We start from the raw sequence: 23,573 nt of genomic DNA on the forward strand, positions 1-23,573 counted from the left end.
AATGCCCACACTGTTATTAAAAAATGTTTTTGGCAATCCAATTTACATGCCTTTTATACACTAAGCAGTCTGTAAATCTTGAGAAAATTCTGCAAGAGAAGGTTTCTCTCACGAATGTGCATCTTTGGATAAAAACTTTACTGAAAATAATGAAAAGAAATCTCTTACCACACTATAGTATTTATTTATTTATTATTTATGTATTTTTATTTCAATAGTTTTGGGGGATACAGGTGGTTTTTAGTTACATGGGTAAGTTCTTTAGTGGTGATTTCTCAGATTTTGGTGCACCCATCACCTGAGAAGGGTACCCTGTACCCATTATGTAACCTTTCATCTCTCACCACTTCCCACTCTTCCCCCAAGTCCTAAAAGTCCATTGTATTACTATTTGCATTCTCATAGCTTAGCTCCTACTCATAAGTGAAAACACTATAATATTTAATGACACACAATAATGAGTGAAATTATCTTGAGCTGTCTATCGCTATCAGCTTTGGAAATGTGCTTTATTATGTGCTTGCAGGTTTACTAAAAGGTAAATTTTTACTAAATTCAGAAGATTTATAGACATACAAATTTTGTGCTGAAATATTAGTTTCCTCTGAGGAGAGTGGAGAACGGGGGGGGATTAGAAATTGTAATAAAACCTAACATTGAAAGGATTCTACTGTGTTTTTCTGTTAAATGGTTTCATAAAGGCTTATTAAGGCTTTGAAGGTTTATCTGTCTTCAAACTTAGCAAGTATATCTGTGTCAACTTTTAATTTTTTGACTTTATTTGCTAAACATCAATTCTAAATTCTAGCTCTTCAGATCATTGAAAAGAATTGAGTTGAATGTTTGTTAAATACAGATTAAATACCTTAGGTAATATAGTCTTTCTGACTCAACTCCTAGCCAAAATGAACATGTGCATTCCAGCAGAATTAAAATCCAGAAAAGTTCTGCCAAGGCACAGTAAAACGTTTGATTTTTCTCATCTGATGGAGCAAAGCTGAGCTTGATCAAACAACTACCCAGCAGGTTCCCCCACCCTCCTCCCCTAACCAATCCTCTTTGATTTTTCTAGATCTATTTCTACAGCTCAGCCACAAATTGGAAGTTGGATTGATTCATTTCACCCTGGGATTGTTCAAAAGGTCACACAGGTGGCTTTGCTTTGATTCTTCCTTTTATTTTTGGCACTGGGATTAGTTCTTTTCTGTTCCTATCACCACTCGTTATCTCTCCCACTGTGTTTCTCTTTCTTCTGAAGCTCAGATACTTAAAGTGGGATAAGACTTTTTTACTTCACTGTTTTTATCATCCCAACAATATATCTATCTATAATGGGAGCCAACCTGTGATTTACACCACGAGAACTAAAACTTAACTGTCCATAAAATTTATTGTATATTGTTTGTCTCATTTATACCATACTAATCAGACCCTGAGCTAAATTGTAAATTTACTTTCACATTGTTTTCACAGTGAATCATTGGTCATAGTTCATATGCAAAGATGAAGTTAGCCAGCTCTTCTCTGAGTTTTTATTGCTCCACAAAATGTAGAGTTTGAAATGTTCTGAAACTCCTTTCACTCTCTCTAATGGTCATGTTTTATTCTTCACTTGGGACTCTGTTTAGATTTTCTAGACAAATTCTAGTAAGGCAATTATGTTCAGACTCTCTTTTCATTTTTTTAATGGAAAAGTTTTCTGCCGTATGTCATGATAATTACAAGTTGATTGAATAACCTGAAATCTCCTATTAGGCAGAAAATCAGGTGTGGCTTATTTCAGAGTTGAATCCTGTTTTACTGCTTCTTAGATTGATGCTTGCAACAACCAGTGTTGCTCTGTGTGGCTACTTTAACAACTTGCTAATTGACATATATAACCCTAGTCTGATCTAGCTTCCTTTCTATCCTGTTGTTCAATAGCCCATTAGCAACTTATTGTATTCCATTAATATCTATTTTAGAAAAGAACTAGGAAAGACTGTGTTTCAGATAGCTTGTAGTTTCTGAGAGCACTATTACACTTGCTCTGGAAAATATGTAGTCGTATTTTCAAGTAATATATAGTTTGCAGTTTTAATTTGAGGGAAGATTATTTAAGCATGCTTATTTACCCTGTATTTGCCTTTACCCAATATTGTCATCACAGAAAAAAATCACATTTTTGTAAATGTACTTATTAAACACAATTCAATTCAATTTCAAAAGTGTGGGTTTAGGTTCCATTATATAAGTGTTTCTTTGATGGAGAGCTTGCATAGTTAAGTATTTCAATGTATTAAGCTTTTGCTAAAGACAATGACAAAAACCAGGCATATACTTACCAGCTAAAAAGAACACACTGTCAGAGAGCAAGAGCACATTTGTTATAAATTTTAATGTTGGAGTAGAAAATTCACATAATATATAGGTCTTTCATTTCAATTACAAATAATACATATTTTACTGTTGCTATTTGTTAACCACACCATGTGCACAGTATTTACCTTAACATATAGATCATATTCCATTGTTAAATTAATTAGAGTCTTATGTGTCCCCTGTTTAGAATAGGTTCTTCCTAAGCATACTTCCTTTTTGTCCTTTAAACATTATTCAGTATGAATTTTATTTGAATAATTTTAAGTATCATGTCAAATATTTGAGTTCAAAGAGTTTGAAGGTGGGTTATTGTATGCTGTAAATTCTGAGTACACAAAAGCTCTTCTCAATACTAGTATTGCTTTCACTATAGTCACCTTTTCACCCTCATTCCCAACACTCCTGAACAACTCGAGTATTAGAGGGGTTCAGAGAAGTGTATAATGATCATGCTTATGCTGATTTATGCATTTCTATTATAAGTCTTTGACAGGGGCTCTTTGCCACATTTTATGTACAAAAATATTTCTAGAATCCTCTAATTTTATTCATTCTCACAGTCTTAGAGGCCAAGGAGTTTCTTTAAATATAGGTAATGAAGTTTTAAACTGCCAACTGCTTGATATTCTTTCCTATCATACCTAATTTGCCCTGAGTTTGGAGTGGTGGTCACTGACATGAAATTATTTAAGAAAAAAAAATGTGAAATTGTTAAAAAAAAAAAAAACTCCATAGTTGAATATATTGTTAAGTAGGCATTTTTAGAATCTGATATGTCATTTCAGGTTTTCAAGCTAATTCCTAACACTGAAGTCACTGTAAAAGATTCTGACTTCAAAGAAGAAAAAAAATAAATTATTGTCAATGATAATTTTATTCTAAATTTTATTTAGAAATCATCAACTGGCCATTAAAATTAGTAAAGTAATGACATACGAGGTTTGCAGAGTGTTTGGAGGAGCTTTAAGCGAATGGTGAACTTTGCAAAACAAAATAACGTTACCTAGTTTACAAGCCATTGACTTTCACAAATAATGAGAGGATCTCAATCTATTTTAACCATTTCCTTCTGATTAAAAGAAAGTTTTCACTCACTTAACCTCCACAACTCAGAATGATCTAAAAATGTAGAATTTTGAGTTATATTTCTGTTTTTTTTTTTTTTTTTTTTTTTTTTTTTTTGACAGAGTCTTGCTTTGTCACCCAGGCTGGAGTGCTGTGGTGAAATCTTGGCTCACTGCAACCTCTGCCTTCCGGGTTCAAGCGATTCTCCTGCCTCAACCTCCTGTGTAACTGAGATTACAGGCATAAGCCACCAAACCCAGCTAAGTCATGTTTCTGGATTAAGCTGTCATTTGAAATAATATGTCAGTCCTCAAAGGAGCAATCTGCCAACAGTGATGAATAGTGATTTGTTCTTCTTTCAACACAACTTTTCAAAATTTTAACTTCTATTAGGTTAACTTTCTTTTACAGCAATAACAGAATTTATTTGTCTTAATTCTTAATATTAAGCAACAATAGTGAAGTGATAACAGTAATAATAGTTCTTATTTATTGTATTAGTGTGAATCACAGTCTTGAAAATTTACTATGTATGATTTATATACTCATCACTGCTGTCTTAGTAAAAGAAGGTACTATTAATATTTCTGGATTATAGGTGAGAAAATTGAGGCAGAGAGATGTAAAGGAGCTTGACTAAACCTGATATCTCTCTTTCCTCTCTTTCTTTCCCTATACATTACTGCCTTAAGATCATACAGAAGTATTAAAAAAACAGCCATTATAAAATAACAAGATTTATCTACATCAGCATTAAACAATATAAAAATATAATAATATCAAAATAACAGTAAGGCAAAATTTGTTAGAACCACAAAATCCATTAAAAACCTGGGAATTAGCTTAACCAAGAATATAGCAAACCTACATGGAGAAAATCAATTTTAATAAATCATAGAAAATAATGTGAGCAAGTGAGGACATATTTCATGATTTGGGATGGAACACTATTACCTGAAATTTCTATATTAGCAGACAAGTTTTCATTCTATAATTAAAGGAAAAAAATGTGAGGGGAGGGAAGAAAGTAATTTTTGAGTGCTTATAGTCTATGGTTTTAATTTCTTACAATAGGTCTTTTTAGAAATTGTTAAAGTCAGTAGTTTATAGATGAGAAGCTGGAGGTATAAAGACATTCCATGAGGAAGAGAAGGACAAACAACATGCAGGTAGCAGAACTGACATGTGATTTCTTTACGCCTTAGCTGCACTGGTATGCAGGACACCCAGTGGCACCCATTCCTACCATAAGGTTCTTGATAATCTGGGTAGAGGGAGGAGGTCCCAACAGTGCCCTAGCACTTCCTAACAGCACCCTAGTTCGTTTGCCAACAAGACTTACCAGATCCCCGGTGAACACCCTCTCAGTAAGTCTTGGTGGTACACCAGCGGAAGGCATCCCAAGTTTTGCTGATATTTCAATGGGGGACTTCTGAGCACATCATTCTCCAGGAGGTGGTTTCCACTTCTGAGTCATTTATACCCTTTCCTAAAGCTCAGCCTTTGAGTAAGAGGAGTCTTTTCAACCTTTTTACTTCCTTTGTTATGTTTTGTCAGCCATAGAAATAATGGCCGCTCCCTATACATGCAATTATTGTATTCTTTAGGATTCTCATTACCTCTACCAGTTGGTCATCTGTTGCAATTTAATTCTTTCAGTTGAATGTTTTATGTTCATTTCTGTCTTCTGACTAGAACCAAATACATATATAAAATATAAGCTCTATAAAAACAAGGACATAGTTTTGTTTCTGCTGTATCCCATGAGTGTAGAACAGTGTCTGCAGTAGAGTAGCACACAAATAAATGTTTGTTGACATAATCAAAGTATTGTCTCTGATTTGGTTTGGTTGTGTCCCCATCCAAATCTCACCTTGAATTGTAATAATCCCCACATATCAATGGCAGGGCCAGGTGGAGATAACTGAATCGTGGGGGCGGATTCCCCCATACTGTTCTTGTGGTAGTGAATAAGTCTCATGAGACCTGATGGTTTTATAAAGGGAAGTTCCCCTGTTCATGCTTTCTTGCCTGGTGTCATGTAAGAAGTGACTTTGCTCCTCATTCACCTTCTGCCATGATTGTGAGACCTCCCCAGCCATGTGGAACTGTGAGTTCATTAAACCTCTTTCCTTCATAAATTACCCAGTCTCAGGTATGTCTTCATTAGCAGCATAACAGACTAATATAGGTTCATTAGATGTTGTAACCTAAAGGTAAGTGAATCTAAGATCGCATCTATGTTGTTGATATAAGAACCTAAGTAGATGATAAGGTCATTCTTTGGGAGAAATCAGAAGAAACTAATTGGGGTCAGATGGTTATAAGAAATTGTAGAGTTGGTCTGGGCACGGTGGCTCACACCTGTAATCATAGCACTTTGGGAGGCCGAGGCGGGTGGATCACGAGGTCAGGAGATCGAGACCATCCTGGCTAACACAGTGACACCCCGTCTCTTCTAAAAATACAAAATATTAGCTGGGCATGGTGGCGGTGCCTGTAGTCCCAGCTACTCAGGAGGCTGAGGCAAGAGAATGGCTTGAACCCCGGAGGCGGAGCTTGCAGTGAGCTGAGATCTCACCACTGCACTCCAGCCTGGGCAACAGAGAGAGACTCTGTCTAAAAATAACAAAACAAAAAGAAAGAAAGAAATAGCAGAGTTGAAATATTAATCAGCACATGGATGTAGAATGTTGTCTAACCAGAGTGTGTAAAATGAGGATTCTCTCCAGGGGAATACTACTACTTAAGGGACCAGCAGAGGAAGTGAACATTTTTATGAGAAGCAGAAGTTAGAATAAAAAGCATAAGGGAATGGTGATATGAAAACCAAAACTTTCCTATGCTCTGATCTTAACCACCACCCAATGCTTCACTCATCACAGATAATCTGATTTCTCATGTCACTGAAATCAGTACCATTCACAATAATCTCTTCTACAACAGAAAAATAACTAGATATTTACAAACATAGTTTTCATGTAATTTTAAAGATGAATACCTGTGAGGATATGCATAGGCAAGTCACAAAGTAGAAACATGAAAAGACAAAGGCTTCGCACAGCAACTGATACCTATACTCCCAGCACTTTGGGAGGCCAAGGTGGGAGGATTACCTGAGCCCAGGAGTTTGAAACCAGCCTAAGTAACAGCACGACTGTCTCTACAGGCTGGAGCCTGGAGTTCGAGGCTACAGTGAGCCACATTCAGGCTACTATACTCAGCCTGGGAGATGGAAGGAGACATGGTCTCTAATAATAAATTAAATTAAATAAATAAATAAAACACTAATAAGTTTAATTTACTCCAAATCAAAAAATTGAAATGGAATAAAATATATACTAGATATATTTTTGACTACCAGTTTTATAGAGATTTCTACAAAATAAAATTCCTTTGCTGTGGCGATGTTGTAAAATGATCATCCTCTGACACAACTTAGGGAAACATAAATTGGACTGACTATTACTACTACGGGTCAAAGGCATTTAGAAATGTGCTTGCTTTACATTTAGAAATATTTCTGGGATTTTTTATGAAAACAAATATTACAATATAAGTATATTTAAGTATTGAAATATCCAATAACAAGAAAGTAAAAATAAATTATGATACACAGATAATATGCTGTAGTGATTAAAATGTCATTATGGAAAAACATTTGCTTATGTGTATATTAGTCAACTTGGGCTTCCATAACAAAATACCACAATCTGGGTGGCTTAACCAATAGAAATTTATTTTCTCACAGTCTGGAAGCCAGATTTTTAAGATCAAGGTGTCTGCAGGGTTGGTTACTGATGAGGCCTCTCACTTCAGCTTGAGGATACCTTCTTGCTGTGTTCTCAAATGGCCTTTCTCTGTGTGTGCACATAGACAGAGAGGCCTCTTTCTTTTTTTAAGGACACCATTCCTATTGGATCAGGGCCCCTTCTTTATGAGCTCATTTACTGTTTATTACCTTTTTAAAGACCCTATCTCCAAATATAGTCAAATTGCATGTTAAGGCTTTAATGCATGAATTTGGTGGGTGCTGGGGGGACTTAATTCAGTTAATGACAACACGCAAAGATGATTATGAGAAATTAGTAAATATAATGGGAGGTTGAAAATCATGTAAAAATTATGAAAAATGAAATCTTTTTTGAAATTCTCAATTATATAAACATTTCAAAATTTTTAATTTTAACAATAAAATAAAAGCAAAAAACATATATACCTGGACGTCAGTAATTGATGTCCTATGGTATTAATATAGGCATTATTTTAATAGTCTTACTTTGCTCATCATATTTTCTATTTTTGGTATAAAGAACTTCTTCTAATTGTTTATTACAAAAAAAAGTCACTTAAAATTGAATAAATGCAAGTATCCAAATGGCTTAAATAACCACATATCAGTATGTCACATCATGGTCATGATCAGTATGCCATATCATGGTACTCACCCCTTCTCCTGATTTAAGATAGTTGAGCAATATACTGATCGATAAATGAACATAACATCATCTGTGTAAAAATAATCTGAGTGAAATAAATCTCAGTGGAAAGTTGCTTTGGAAAATGCTGTGTTAAAGAGATGAGTATTAAGGCAAAAACATCACTTATCAAGTGATATAAAGGACAGTGGGAGACGCCTGGATAATTGTCCTAACCTGTTATGGACTGGACATATACAGCTGTGCCTAAGTAGAATAAATATGTTTTGAGTTTTTTTCTTCCTATATATAAATATATCTTAATTGGGGTCTGTTAAAATATCAATTATTTTTCTCTAAAGTTACATGCATATTTCATAATATGATTGATTTTTTTTTTTTTTTTGAGATGGAGTCTCGCTCTGTCACCCAGGCTAGAGTACAGTGGCATGATCTTGACTCACTCCAACCTCCACCTCCCTGGTTCAAGCACTCCCCTGCCTCAGCCTCCTGAGTAGCTGGGACCACACCTGGCATTTTTTTTTTTTTTGTATTGTTAGTAGAGACGGGGTTTCACCATGTTGGCCAGACAGGTCTCGAACTCCTGACCTCAGGCAATCCACCCACCTTGGCTTCCCAAAGTGCTGGGATTACAGGCCTGAGCCACCGCACTCGGCCTTGAGTTTCTTATTTAATGTTCTGTTGAATCCATTTAACGGGTCAATAGTTAGCTTGCTTTTATGAGAAAGTCCATAACTGTTTTACTTGTTTGCCATTATTTGATGACATACTTTCTATTTAACCTTACATTCCCCAGTAACTTCACATTCTCTAAAAGAAGGCAAAACCTTGGGAAAACAACTTTTACCTGTGTCTGTATTAAGAGAAAAATTGTGTATAAGTTACCGAGACAAAATTCTAAAGAGAAATCTGCTAATATTAGTAGAGTAGTGCTCAGCTATCGTCTCAACTTTCTGAAATAATTTTCAGTATAGAGGACACATTTCACTCCAACCTTGGTAATTTTATTTGTGCAGAAGTTCACAAAGAAGCACTTATACATTAAGGTAAGTCTGGAAATCCCAATGTCAAATAATGAGGCTGACTTTAGTTTGGTTTCAGAGACACATTATAGAGAAAGTTATTTTCTCCCAGTTTCCACTTATGACAATAAAAATTCTTATTTCCATAGCTTTCCAGTGTATTTCTCTGCACACATTGGGTGTTCAGCAAATGTTGCTGACTAAATTGCATTAAGGATGAAAGTAGAGTATTATGATTGTTTTCATGTCGTTGCCATAGAAACAGTAGGAAAATCTATTGTTGAAGTCAGCCTTTTGTGATTATCTCCCCTACATAGATGTGAGAAACTGAGGTGTAAGGACAGGCTGGCTGTAATGCAATGACAAACCCTTCACTGACCCCTGACTATGTTATAAGAAACTATTTCATGTTTCTGTGTGTGTCTCACTAACTAGATTAGAGATTTCTGTAGAAGAAATGACAATTTCATCATCTACTCTGAGCCAGTTATTTATACATATTCTCTCTCAAACCCTGCAAATAGGGGGCATTATTTCCCATGGTTCTCAAAATTTTCTAGAGTGTCATGCCAGGAAATAGTTCCTGGTCTGTTTATTCCAACAATCTAGCTAGAACTTGAGGCTGCCATTTTGTACACTTATTATACATCCTCCTTATTATTCAATACAATCAACACTCAAGAATCAGCAACAACAAGATAACACTCAACCTTTGAACAATGTTAAATTCACACAAAATCTTTCGGAGTGCCTAGTTATAAGCCAAACCTTCTCACTTTGCTTTCATATGTATACCTTTAAAACTTAAGCAAATAAAAGAGACTATAGTCACCATCTCCATAGCCCAACATCATTTAACTGAGTAGGTAACTAAGATTTCTTGGTCAGATTGTAAGCAACTTTCAGCACATAGGCTTTTAAGGACTCGTAACAGAGCACGGATTCCCAAACCATGCTGTACATGTACACTAGAAGATCTTTTTAAAATTATAGATATTAGATCCCATTTTATATCTATTTAATCCAAATTTCTGGCAACAGTGACATGAAATCACAATTAAAAACAGACAAACACAGCTAGATTCATCTATTGGACATGTACGTAAAGTTTTTGATTGTAATACTTTATTTGTTTTATGTATGGTTGTGGATTAATCCTTTTCTGTTCATAATTCTGTATGTTTTTATTTGATGTATTTCAAAACTATATTGCTGGATAGATCTAGGTAAACGAATAGTTGTGGATTCTTGGTGGACCTTATTCTTGGTGGACCTTATTCTTGGTGGACCTTATTCTTGGTGGACCTTATTGGATTCCTCTTATTTATTTTCTTTATTAATGTATTTGAGACTAAAACTCTGAAAAAAAAAGTTTCAAAATAGAAATTCAAAACCAATAACAAACACAACAAACTCTCCCCATTTGACTTTGATATGCAGTCAAAAGTAAGAACAATTGCTCTAGGATGATAAATATCTGTAAAGATAAGAAATGTAAGTGTTAGGCAAAACAAATGCTCTTCAATTCCTTAGAACCAATGTAAACATTTTTATAATGTCTTCATTTTCTCTTTTTCTGTGTTTCTTTTCTGTTTATACATGGCATAGTAATATGATATTGAAGATTTCATTATTGATAGCCTTTGCAGAGAACTTAAATGGATGAACACTTATTATACATCCTTAATATAACATGGTATGTCACGTTAAATGTAAACTCCTACAAGATTTTAGAGTTCTCTGGTTCGCCCTGTAACAAATATTACCAATATTCCAAATATGCTTATTTGTTCAAGTTACACATCTGGTCCTTTCTATATGGTTAGGTATTTAGATTAATGTACTTGTATTCCTTAATTCTAAGTGTAAGCAAAATTTATAGTGAGGCTTTATAGTTAAATTGTGTCAGAAATTGAATTAAAAACCAAAAGAAAGATAATTTGACAATTGTAGACAAATGTATAACCCTATTCTTTAATTGTTGGTAGCCTTCAACAACACAATGATTCTATAATGGAGCTACAGACAAATATTACTAATGCTTTCCTACCGAAGACACCCTAATGTCCAAAGCATCCCATGGGGAACAGTCTGCCCTAGGATATATTCAGAATGTATCTAAGATATATTTTTATCTGTGAAGGATTTAACAACCCACCATATATGTGGACAACTCCATGCCTCAATAAGTGCAAAATAAAAGGCCAATGTGGTGCAAAATAAAAGGCCAATGTGGATTAGGGATTTTAATGGTACTACTGTCACTCCATACACAATTCGAAACAGAATGTTGAGAGTTGAGAACGCCACAATTTTGTAAAAATTTAGGTCTACACATCTTAATGTGCATTATGGAATAAAGATAATTTTCCAGCAGGTATAAATCACTCTAAATGTGCACCTTATAGTAAAATGCTCCTTTCTCAGTTTGGCAAAAATTTAAATAAACTTATGATTAGAAATCTGTCTCAAACATAAGCTACTATAGCTAACTCTACTGCAAAGACTCTAGTTTCCCAACAAACTTCCTAAAATTCTCTTGCTAAAGTTGTTTTAGATGAAAAGATTTCTTTGGATTCTCTGTTGGCTGAAGAAAGGTAAGTGTGTGCAAGAGCTAACACCTCCTGCTGCACTTGGATAAATACATCTTGTAGAGTAGAAAATCATTTTCAAGAAATCAACAAACCCGCTACTTACATAAAACAAGTACCTTCCTTGTCCAGCTCATATTTGATATACTTTATTTTGATCATTTTGATTTGTGGGAGCTCCTGTTAAGGACTATACTTTAGTCTCTTGTGTTATCCTGCTGAAAACCATCATAATAATATCCCTGGTGTGCTGTATCCTCTCAAGAGTCTTAAATGTTTGTATGCAGCCATCCATTATATGTCAAATGGTCTCACTAAGAGTGGAATAAAGAAAATACCAAAGGTATAAAAAATTGCCCAACTGACTTCATGTTGTGAATTCTGAATTCCATACTGAGACCAAACAAGCCCATTATGACTCGTAACAGAGAGTGGTGTCATATTCAAGGTTTTGGTTAATTTCTCAAAATTGAGAGGCTGACGAAAAGTGGGAAATTGTTAAGTTAAAATGACTTTGACCTAAACTTGCCTCCATATGCAGTTAAGTAAAACCCAATTTACTATACAAACAAAATGAAGCCTAACTTAAAATACTTTCTTGTAACAAGTAGCTGGGTCTCAGCCAATCACAGCACCAAAGCTTCAGCCAGTCACAGGCTACCAGCTGATTAGACTATACCCATATAAGGCAAATGCCTCATCACACCATGCCCAAATAAGAGAAATGCTGAGCTGTATCCAATCAAGCTGTTTCTTTACATTGCTAACTTTTTTTTTCTATAAATACTGCCTGCCCACATTGCTGGCTGGAGCTTTCTGAACCTCTCCTAATTCTCAGTACTGCTTGATTAATGAGTCATGTTTTTCATTCCTTGCTCAAACTGTATTTAATTTAATTTATATTTAATTTATGTAGAGTTTTGGGGGCTTTTTATTTGTTTTGTTTTTCACATATCAACCTCCCAAGACACAGAGAAGGGTGGAGAAAAGTGGTAAGTTGAGTAAAACATCCAGCAGAGTTCAGATGAGTTGACCAATCTGATTTTAGATCATGGTAAGTTTAAAAGTTTTAAAAGACAGATGCTGAACAATAACGAAAGTCTGATTCTCATATATGAATTCAGAGTGTGAAACCATTTGGTAGCCATCTAAGTAAAAGGCTAGACAAAACCCCAAAAAGGTATGACATTTTCCAGTGCAGAATACAGTATAAGAATTGAAGGGTTTTTTGTTTGTTTGTTTTTTGTTTTAACCTTGGCTTATATTTCCAAATACGTTTTTTAAAAAGGGGACTAAGGGAAGATAAACAATATATATTAAAGGACTAAAAAGTATAAGACACAAAGCCATGTCGGTGACATATATATGATTTATACATGATTTATTTACCTACTTTTAAGTCATTTTCATTTTTTTCAAGAGCTCAACATTGTACAAAAATGATAACAAAATCGTATCAGTAAATTATGCATTTTATGAGAATGGTAAAAATAAAATACTACAGACCTTTAGAAGAAAAAGATTACATATTTCAGAAGCTAATCAGGAAAATCTTCACATAAGAAGTAAGAGACATGGATATTAATTGTAGTATTTACTATTGACATTTCAAACGGTACAATCTCCGTGCATGTGGCCCAAATTTCAGCTCTCACACTGAGGGCTTTCTCTGGCTTCGTGAGCCTGCTTTACCTGCTCATGACAAGCTAGAACAGCAGGGGAAGTGATGCTTCCTGGAAATATGCCCAACCAGTGCCTAATGAAAGTTGATGAGTGACTAATGCAGCTCTCTTACCCCACATGCAGAATATTTCTTACACTGACTCCCTGAGTTCTCCAGTGGGATTAAACTCCAGTAATCCATAGGTATAACTTGCTTGATAACACACCCTTTACTGGCTTCTGCACTTTCCTATATTATTTTCCCATATTATTTCCTGGGATCACCATACAGTTAAACCATGTGAACTTGAGTCCTTGTCGGTTCCTCAGATAATCCAAACTAAGATATGAACTTGTCCAATATTTATAATGTATGCAATGTAGAATCATTGAACAAAATTCCCAATACTTACTGTGGTTTGATCTTTTCACCAAAATACCTCTAATCATAGAGAAGAGGTGACTTAGCATAATGATTGACATTTTAAAAATCATTAGTCTTGGCCAGGCAGTGGCTCATGCCTGTAATGCCAGCACTTTGGGAGGCCAAGGCAGGAAGATCACAAGGTCAGGAGTTCGAGACCAGTCTGGCCAACATGGTGAAACCCCGTCTCTACTAAAAATCCAAAAAATTAACTGTGCATGGTGGTGCACAGCTGTAGTCTCAGCTACTCGGGAGGCTGAGACAGAAGAATCGCTTGAACCCAGGAGGCGGAGATTGCACTTAGCTGAGATCGTTCCACTGCACTCCAGCCTGGGTGACAGAGCGAAATTTTGTCTCAAACAAACAAACAAACAAAAACACATTAGTCTTGAGTTCATCTCTGCTTTGCTACTTCTGCGTATCTGTATATAGTGAGTTAATGTCTCTAAACCTCAATCAGATCTCTAAATTAGAAAATAGGAAAAAGTATTACTGACCTCCTAGAGACAAAGTGACTAGGAAATGAGATAAAATCCATAAAGTACTTAACATAGTCCTTGGGGCATGGAAAATGCTATAAATTGGTATTGGCTAATATTTTTAGTAAACAATTATTATAATTTAGGGATAATAAATTCCTACTCTTATGGCATACAGAGGCGGAGATTAAAGGAACATAGCATAAGAAATCTTAGCTCAGCTCTAATATTCATCTACTTTTTAATGTCTCGTTTAAAACAAGCAACTTACAGACTCAGCCCCACCTTGTCTCTGAGTAACTGAGGACCTAGTCATGCTATATTAGTCTCAGGATACCACGTTTACCATCATTTCTGCTGGGATTTTTGACCCATCCTGCTCTAAACCTCTTAGCAATTTTGGTTGCCAATCCTCAAAGTAGCTCCTGCTTATCCCCTGCTACTTAAAGTTTAATCTTATCTCAGTTTAGGAATATCAAGCTGCTGACTAGAATAACTTTAAGATATACAAAGCTTCAAGGAACTAATTCTAAACCCAACTCATTTCAAGTGCTTCTACCTTACAAACTGCCACCATCTCTTTGCTTTAGTTTAGATCAGTCTAAAAACGCCGTAAGTCCAAAAGACACAGTGATTGGGAACACTCAGGTATGGGGACATTGCCAGTAAAATGCCACCTTTGTGATATTTAGAAAAAGGCATCCCTTTTAAGCAGACCTACAAGAAAAACACATCTCTGTGTCTTCGTAGTCGGGGGATGGAGAGGGAGGGAAGGGAGGGGATGAGACTATGCTTTTGTGTGCACATCGACAAGCAAAGCACAAACAGGTTTTACCCTACTTTCAACTCTAAGCTGTGTGCAGAGCACAGTTTGTACAATTACATGTAGCGACCAAGGTTGACCGTTCTACCTGGCCAGCAGTATCATTCGCTCTTGCTAGAGCATACTTTCTTCCTCTGGCCAGCCTACCTCATGGCAAAAACTCTTGGGTTTTGATGAGTAAACATTCCAAATGAATTTACCATAAGAATCTTTCAAGCAGATGTTATATCTGCTTTTTCTTAACTATACCTAGACCATGAAATCTTAAACTTTCCATCTGCAATTTGTGTGTGTATTTAGGGACCAATTTCATTTGATTAATTTCCAAGATAAAACTGTGAAACAATGGCAGGGATGATGTATGAGCATCTTTCATTTAGTGGATGAGTAAAGGTGACCCTTTCAGGTATAATTGCAAATAGTCTGAATAAGCCACCCTGAAATTGAAAGGTTGTTTAATTGTTAGTATGTTCTCTTGAAGTAATAAAAAGTCATCACCTAGGCAGAGCGCGATGGCTCATGCCTGTAATCCTAGCACTTTAGGAGGCCGAGGTAGGTGGATCACTTGAGTCCAGGAGTTCAAGATCAGCCTGGCCAACATGATGAAACCCTGTCTCTACTAAAAATACAAAAATTAGCCAGACGTGATGGCTCACACCTGTAATCCCAACTACTTGGGAGGCCGAGGCAGGAGAATCAGTTGAACCCAGGAGACGGAGGTTGCAGTGAGCTGAGATCGTGCCACTGCACTCCAGCCTGGGTGACAGAACAAGACTCCGTCTCAAAAAAAAAAAAAAAAATTAAATTAAATTAAATAGATAAATAAAAATAAAAGTCACCTAATTAATATCTTATGTAAGGACTCAGTCAATAAAAATCTTTGAGGGTGTATAAAAAGTTTCACTGCCTATTTCATGTTTTGATCTTTATCAATTTCTGAATGTACTTTTAATATTTTTGTGTTTTCTGAGAGAGCCGTCTGAACTTTTAAAAACTTCTATACTTTAAAAATTACATGCAACAATTAGCTGTAACAATTTTACTGATTGAGGGCAACTGTTTTTGATAGGAGATACGTCAAAGAATTTGTAGCCATGTTTAATCTGACACAACATCTCAATATTCTGGTGATATTTGAACATTTTGCATTGCTTGGTGACTTTTCCTCTAAGTTTCTATTTTTTTTGTACTGTGCATCTAAACATGCATGGGTCACAAGAAATGGCTGCTGATAGATTGATGTCATAGCAATGAAGTAACTTCTCACGAGGACATATAACATGATAAGTTTTGCCTTAACCTCTAGGAAAGCTCTTTACCTAAAATCAAATTAATGAACTATGTCTCATTTCTGTTATGATTCCTGAGAGTCATTGCTGACATACTAATGGCAAGTTGGTTCTCTGCCTTTCAGCGGGTTGCAGTCTCTACTGTTTTATCAATGGAATCAGTCAGGCCTCCAGAATTGGTGAGAGTAACCACTTTTCTCCCGCCCCACCCGCCTACCTCTTGATCAGTTACTCCAATCAATGAATGACCCTACTTAGCTCACTAACCCAGGGTTTAAGAATTGGCTTGATTTGCAGGCCTTTATCAAACCAGTATAGCTACCACCAATTGGAGTTAGTGACTGGTTTTCTTATTTTCTATCTGTATTTACATTACCATGAGCCATTTGTTCATGACATGATAGAAAAAAAAATTTTTCAAAGATTTTGCCCAACTGCTGCTTTCTATTTTCAATAAAAACAAAGGTAGGGTATTTAATAAAATAAAAAGCTACTACTGATGGAAAGAAATCTAAACTTCTTTGATTTAAAATCAATTTGTTAAAATCAGTTCTCAATTACATTGATTATGTGTGGAAATTAGTGGAGTATACATGAACTCAACAGAGGAATAAATATTTTAAAAAATCATTCTGTAAATAGCATACTTAATTCCTTGACTCTGGGAACATTTACTTTACCTCCTTTCTTGTTTGTCTGGCTCATTTGCCTTCCTCAAAGAATTCAAAGAGATCACATACGAAACTATATTGAAGTTATAGGTTGAGCAGCTTTGTAAAACTTGGATATGTGTGCTAAAAGCTATTTGGTGTGGTCATACACACAGTAAAATTTTATATTTATGCTCTAATACTAATAACATTGGTTATTTACAAAATTAAAGATGCAACTGGAAAACAAGCCAGTGAGTCTAAACTTTACAACATGCACTGACATGATTTTGATATTCTGAATGTTTGATAAGACCTAAGGAAGAGTCATTTGCAATTTAAAAAAAAACTTCTTATATAAAATAAATACCTTTTTTTTTTTGAGATGAACTGTCGCTCTTGTTGCCCAGGCTGGAGTGCAGTGGCCTGATCTCAGCTCACTGAAACCTCCACTTTCAGGTTTCAAGCGATTCTCCTGCCTCAGCCACCTGAGTAGCTGGGATTTCAGGCGCATGTCACCATCCCTGGCTAATTTTTGTATTTTCAGTAGAGATGGGGGTTCGCCATGTTGTCCAGGCTGGTCTCAAACTCCTGACCTCGTGATCTGCCTGCCTCGGCCTCCCAAAGTGCTGAGATTACAGGTGTGAGCCACTGCGCCTGGCCAACACATTATTTTTTTTAATTGCAAAGAGAAATATAAAGCTGCATATATATCTAGGTTTTATCTTGGCTCTGCCACTTCCTTTCTGGATGATTTGAGACAAAACTCATGACCTCAGTTGCCTTACCTTTAAGATTAGGGGCAAAGAATCTAAGGCCTCCTTCAGTTTCAACTTTCTCATTCTAGCAGTTTGTCCTGCTTTCATTATTCTAATTATACTCTCTGACTACAGTGAAAGCATACAGAAACAAATTGTATAGTAAAAAAAAGTGTGTTTTCTGTTTTCCCCATACATCTGCCTCTCATATTTTAGGATGCAAGGTAAGAGATCAAGAAAACAAACAAAAAAAAAGCCCATGCTCAATATATTTAAATATTGAAGTTATATATCAAGCTACCAATCTGTTATATCTAATATGTTCCCTAAATTTACTTTGTTAAAATGACTTCAAAATAACCTGAAGGGGCCGGGCACGGTGGCTCACACCTGTAATCTCAGCACTTTGAGAGCCCAAGGCGGATGGATCATTTGAAGTCAGAAGTTCAAGACCAGCCTGGCCAATATGGTGAAACCCTGTCTGTACTAAAAATACAAAAAATAAAAATAAAAAATAAAAAATAGCTGGGTAGTAGTGGTGTGCGCCTAGCTGAGGCAGAAGAATCATTTGAGCCTGGCAGACGGAGGTTACAGGGAGCCAAGGTCACGCCACTGCCTTCCAGTCTGGGTGACAGGGTGAGACACTGTCTCAAAAATAAATAAATAAGCAAATAAATAACCTGAAGGGTGACACAATTTATGCCAGATGGTGGAGCCAGCTCCCTCCTATTGTCTTCTCACTCAGATCTATTCCATACCATGAGGTACCTTATTGACATGTTTGCAAAACTTCCTATATGCACTTCCTATATGCTCTATTCACACCTTTCACAAAGAAAAACTCCTTGGCCGATAATATCGGGCTTAAGGAAGTCCTCTTGGTAAGACATATGCAAAGAAAGTCACACAGACTTAGAGAGTAATCATTTTCTTGACCCGTGGATTCCCTGTCCCAAAGGACAGAGTTTGGCCACAGTGGGACCAAAGCAGGTAACCCTATAATGCATGGAACCCAGGGCAGGAGCCTTTCTCTTTTGGGTCTGAAGATGATACTTTCCACAGTTTCACTTTCTTCTCCTACTTAGCATTCAAGCTAAGCTAATATCTCCTTTGGTTTCACCTCAGCTACATCAACACTTCACCCAAAGCTATCCTTTCCAAAATATCTCTTATTACAGTCCTCTCCTTGTTCTCATTATCAATGACAAATTCCTGTCTTTTGGCATTTATAAAGAAGCAAATAATTTCTGAAAAATACTTTTAGATCCAAGGTTTAAATTTTTCAGGGTTAAATACAGCCTTTTAAAGATATTAATTGTGGTAAATATGACTGTTGGGGATATAATGTCTTCACACAAAGAAAAAAATATATATCCATTTTGGGGGCCCATGGTAGAATGTCAGAAAGAGAAATAAAGTTCCCAACACATGTATAGATTTATATAGGCTTATAAGAAATGTATTCATTTAACACTGAAATAATACTTTCTATAGAACCTGGAGGCCTCCTTTTGTGGGAGAGGGACAGTGCTAAAGATTAATTTTATTAAATATTTTAAGCATATGAATGATAATGTCAATGATTAAAATGATTCAAACCTTAAGTGGGAATATCTCCATGTGACTCTTGCTCTAGATTCAACTTCACAAAGTACCTATTTTCAAAATTTTAAGAACCTCATACCCTTTTTAAATTACAAAGACTACTTTAAATTCTTTCTCAATTCAATCTCATCACTGTTCATCTTTCATATGTCTTTTGAAAATGCAAATATGGTTTTGTATTCCCCTGCTTGAGTCCAAATAATTTCTCCTAGTTGCTTATGAGGTAAAGTTCAGTGCTTACAGCTGAATTTAAGGTTATGATCTTACCTAACATCTTTCATTTCTTGACATTCTCCTCTTCCATTGTTATGATACCCTGAGGTATCATTTTGACTTGTTCAAGATTCAACTAAGCTATCTCTGTGGGAATTTTTTACCTTTGTAGTTGCAGTTAGGGACTTCTTCCTCTGTATTTGCATACTTTATAAACATTTTTAAATTAGCCTCTAGATATTGCTCTAAATATTATTTTACCTTTGTACTAAGGATTATCTATTTCTTTCTGTTTTGCATCTACAGCACCTAGCATTGGAGCTAAAATAATTGCTCAATTCATTTTTGTTGAAGTAAGTAGTGACACTACTTGGCTCCTGAAATGAAGCTGTCAGAACAGAGAAGAAGTGAAACAATCAAGCAATTATTAATTGTGCACTTTAAAAATGGTTAGCATGATACAAGGTCACACTATTTTCTGAAGGAAATACAGATAGGGATGTTTAAACTGAAAACAAGATAAAATGTTTGAAATTCAGAAAATTTCTAAAATGTTAGTTATGTAGTCATGATAGGCCAACTTTTACACTGTTGGTGGGATTGTAAACTAGTTCAACCATTATGGAAAACAGTATGGCGATTCCTCAAAGATCTAGAACTAGATGTACCATATGACCCAGCCATCCCATTACTGGGTATATACCCAAAGGATTATAAATCATGCTGCTATAAAGACACATGCACACATATGTTTATTGCGGCACTATTCACAATAGCAAAGACTTGGAATCAACCCAAATGTCCATCAGTGACAGACTGGATTAAGAAAATGTGGCACATATACACCATGGAATACTATGCAGCCATAAAAAAGGATGAGTTTGTGTCCTTTGTAGGGACATGGATGCAGCTGGAAACCATCATTCTTAGCAAACTATCACAAGAACAGAAAACCAAACACCGCATGTTCTCACTCATAGGTGGGAACTGAACAATGAGATCACTTGGACTCGGGAACTGAACAATGAGATCACTTGGACTCGGGAAGGGGAACATCACACACCGGGGCCTATCACGGGGAGGGGGGAGGAGGGAGGGATTGCATTGGGAGTTATACCTGATGTAAATGACGAGTTGATGGGTGCTGACGAGTTGATGGGTGCAGCACACCAACATGGCACAAGTATACATATGTAACAAACCTGCACGTTATGCACATGTACCCTAGAACTTAAAGTATAATAATAATAATAAATTAATTAATTTTAAAAAAATGAAAATAAATCAGACACATATGTGAAATTTAAACTGTATTTAAAAAAAGAAAACAGTTGGGGGAAAACAACTTCTGCTTCTCACAGATAATTTTAGGAAAATGAAAATGCAACCACAGACTAGAATAAAATATTTGAGAAAAGTCTGATAAATAAATTTTATAAAGAAACCCCCCAACAACAACAACAAAAAGAAGCAGTTAAATGAGTTAAATAATCAAATAGGCCAGATATTTGAACACACACTTCAATGGGAAGAAATATGAAAGCCATATAAGCGTATAAAAAGAAGTTCAACATCATTGGACTTTAGGAAAATTTAATTAAAATCACAATAAAATCCCATAGCACACCCATTGGAATGGCAAAAATAAAGAGAAAATCCAGCAAGGATGTGGAACATCTGCCATTCTTTACATTGGCTGGTAAGAATACAATTAATACAATCTCTTTGGAAAACAATTTGTTAGTTTCTTTAAGAGTTAGCCATACACTAACCATAAGATCTAGCTGTCTCACTCCTAGGTGTTTATCTAGAACATGTCTCCTCCAGGAAGAATAGCTAGATCTTATATATATATCAGTTTTGCTCATAATATTCAAGAAATAGAAATAATGTCAATGCCCATCCATCAGTGAATGGATAAACAAGTGGTAGTACATCCGTACAGTGAAACACTACTCAGCAATAAAAGGAAACGTATTCCAAACAAATGCAGTGCGTAACAAGAATGATGATGAAGAGGAGAGAAAAAGAAGGTGGAGGAAGAGGAGGAAAGTGAGGAGGGAAAAGAGAAAAAGAGTTTGAAGAAGGATGAGGTGGGTACTTGTAGTACTTCAAAGAGTAACTAAATCACCTCTCAGAAGCTTGATTTGTCTGAGACTGTCAAGGAATAATTGGTCTTAGTTAACATTAATGTTAAAGTTTTCCCCAAATCGAACCTGTCCTCTTTAACATGGAGAACTAAAATTTAATTATGTAGAAACCTGGAATGTTGATCAGCCTTCTTTTTCTTCCACAAAAGATAACTTTCTGAAAATATTAAAGTTATAAAAATAGTTTTCCTAGCCTTATATTATACAACCAGGAATCTAAAATAATGATAGGATGGCAATCACAACAATGATTCAATAGTGATTAGATGAGGATTTAAAATACAATATTGTATTTTCTGGTTTTCCCCCTTGATAAGCAAAGTAAATGGGTGAGAACAAGAAAGCTTCTCAAACGCCATCTCTCAAAATTTTGTTGCACTTAATTATTTTCAAGAAGATAAAGATCTAAAGCTTTTAATCAAATACACAGGCATGATTAAATAGTGCTATGCTATTTTCTATGGAGTAGTTTCCAGAGATTACATTCCACAGTAACTTACAGAGTCTAATTAAAATTTCCTAACTAAAATAAATTTACAATGTATGAGTTAGGTGAAAAAAAACATTTTCAGAATGTACCTGAAAGTTGTAAAGGTCAATAAGGTGGGGAAAAAAAAAAAAAAAAAAAAAAAAAAAAATAGGATGTGATTGTTGTCAAGAACCGCAGAGGGGAATGTTCTTACAGTGACTTGGGACATTTAAACATTGTCTTTCAGAATATGTAATTGTCTACATCTGTTTTTTCTATATGAGTTGTGACAAGGAAACTACAGTGCCATCTCCTCAACTACTGCTACATGAGAACAATGACAGCATCTAATGCTGTGAGACAGTACCGCTTTTAGGACATCTATCCTTACTGAAATGGTATCTTTGAAGAAACAGAAACTTTTGAGTAATCTTTCCAGAATATTCTGACTTATGATCATATTCATAAGCTTTCATTCTCTGAAATGGTGGGTCTCAAATATGCCAATATATTATAATCATCTGGGGGAGTTTAAAACAGTAGCAGATTTGGGCCCTATCCACAGAGATTCTGCAGTAATTCCTCATGGGTGATGCCCAAATACTACTCTATTAACCTATTCTAGGCGAATCTAACGTGCAGCCAACATTGAGATCAACTACTCCACGGTCTTTTATTCTCCTCAGAATTTTCCCTATACTTTCTTAATTTTTTTTATTATACTTTAAGTTCTAGGGTACATGTGGATAACGTGCAGGTTTGTTACATATGTATACCTACTTTCTTAAATTTAAAGAGAAAAGTAAAGTTGTGTATTCCAATTTTGCCCCCATAAAATATAAAGTGTACTAGTATATCGAATCTTCACTTTATGCAATTATTCATTGTTTAGTTACTAAATACTGAATGTCATTCATATTGTATAGTTTCTGATATGAGTCCAACATGATGGCAAAAGCATCTAGCATTCATATTTCAAAACTGTGAACCTGAACACTGCTCCATACCACTAAAATATTTTTTCTTAACTTAAAAGTAGTATCCCTTTTTTTCTTCATTTTCATTTTGTCATATTAAATATGGTATTTAAAATATATTTGTGGGTATATTTAGATATTTATTTTGTTATTGTACCTTTGATTTTGAACTGTACCCCTGTTTTGAGGAATTAAATCTGATTTTTTCAGCCAAAAAAAAAATACTTAAGCATTAAACACACACACACACACACACACACACAGCCAAACACACTCTCCCTCTTCTGCTCTTTCTTCTCATTTTCCCTTGAAGACTATGATCTAAAAAGACAAAATACTTTTAGCTTCTTGAAACTGAGATAATAATTAGAAAATAAATGAAAGAATTTCACATGCAAAGAAAACTTAAATAGTGCTCTAGTGAGGATTTGAAAAGTAAATTATAATAATTCTAACGCCCGATATACATCTATTAAACACTTCTTTAAGATAATATTAACAGCAAAGCCAAATTACAATCAGCCATTGATACTCTATTCAGAATTTCCAAATTCTTTATTAAGACGCTGTTTGTTCATCTTCTTTTAGACTTGTAC

Source organism: Macaca nemestrina, chromosome 8 (assembly GCF_043159975.1).
Source record: "Macaca nemestrina isolate mMacNem1 chromosome 8, mMacNem.hap1, whole genome shotgun sequence".
Taxonomy (NCBI): domain Eukaryota; kingdom Metazoa; phylum Chordata; class Mammalia; order Primates; family Cercopithecidae; genus Macaca; species Macaca nemestrina.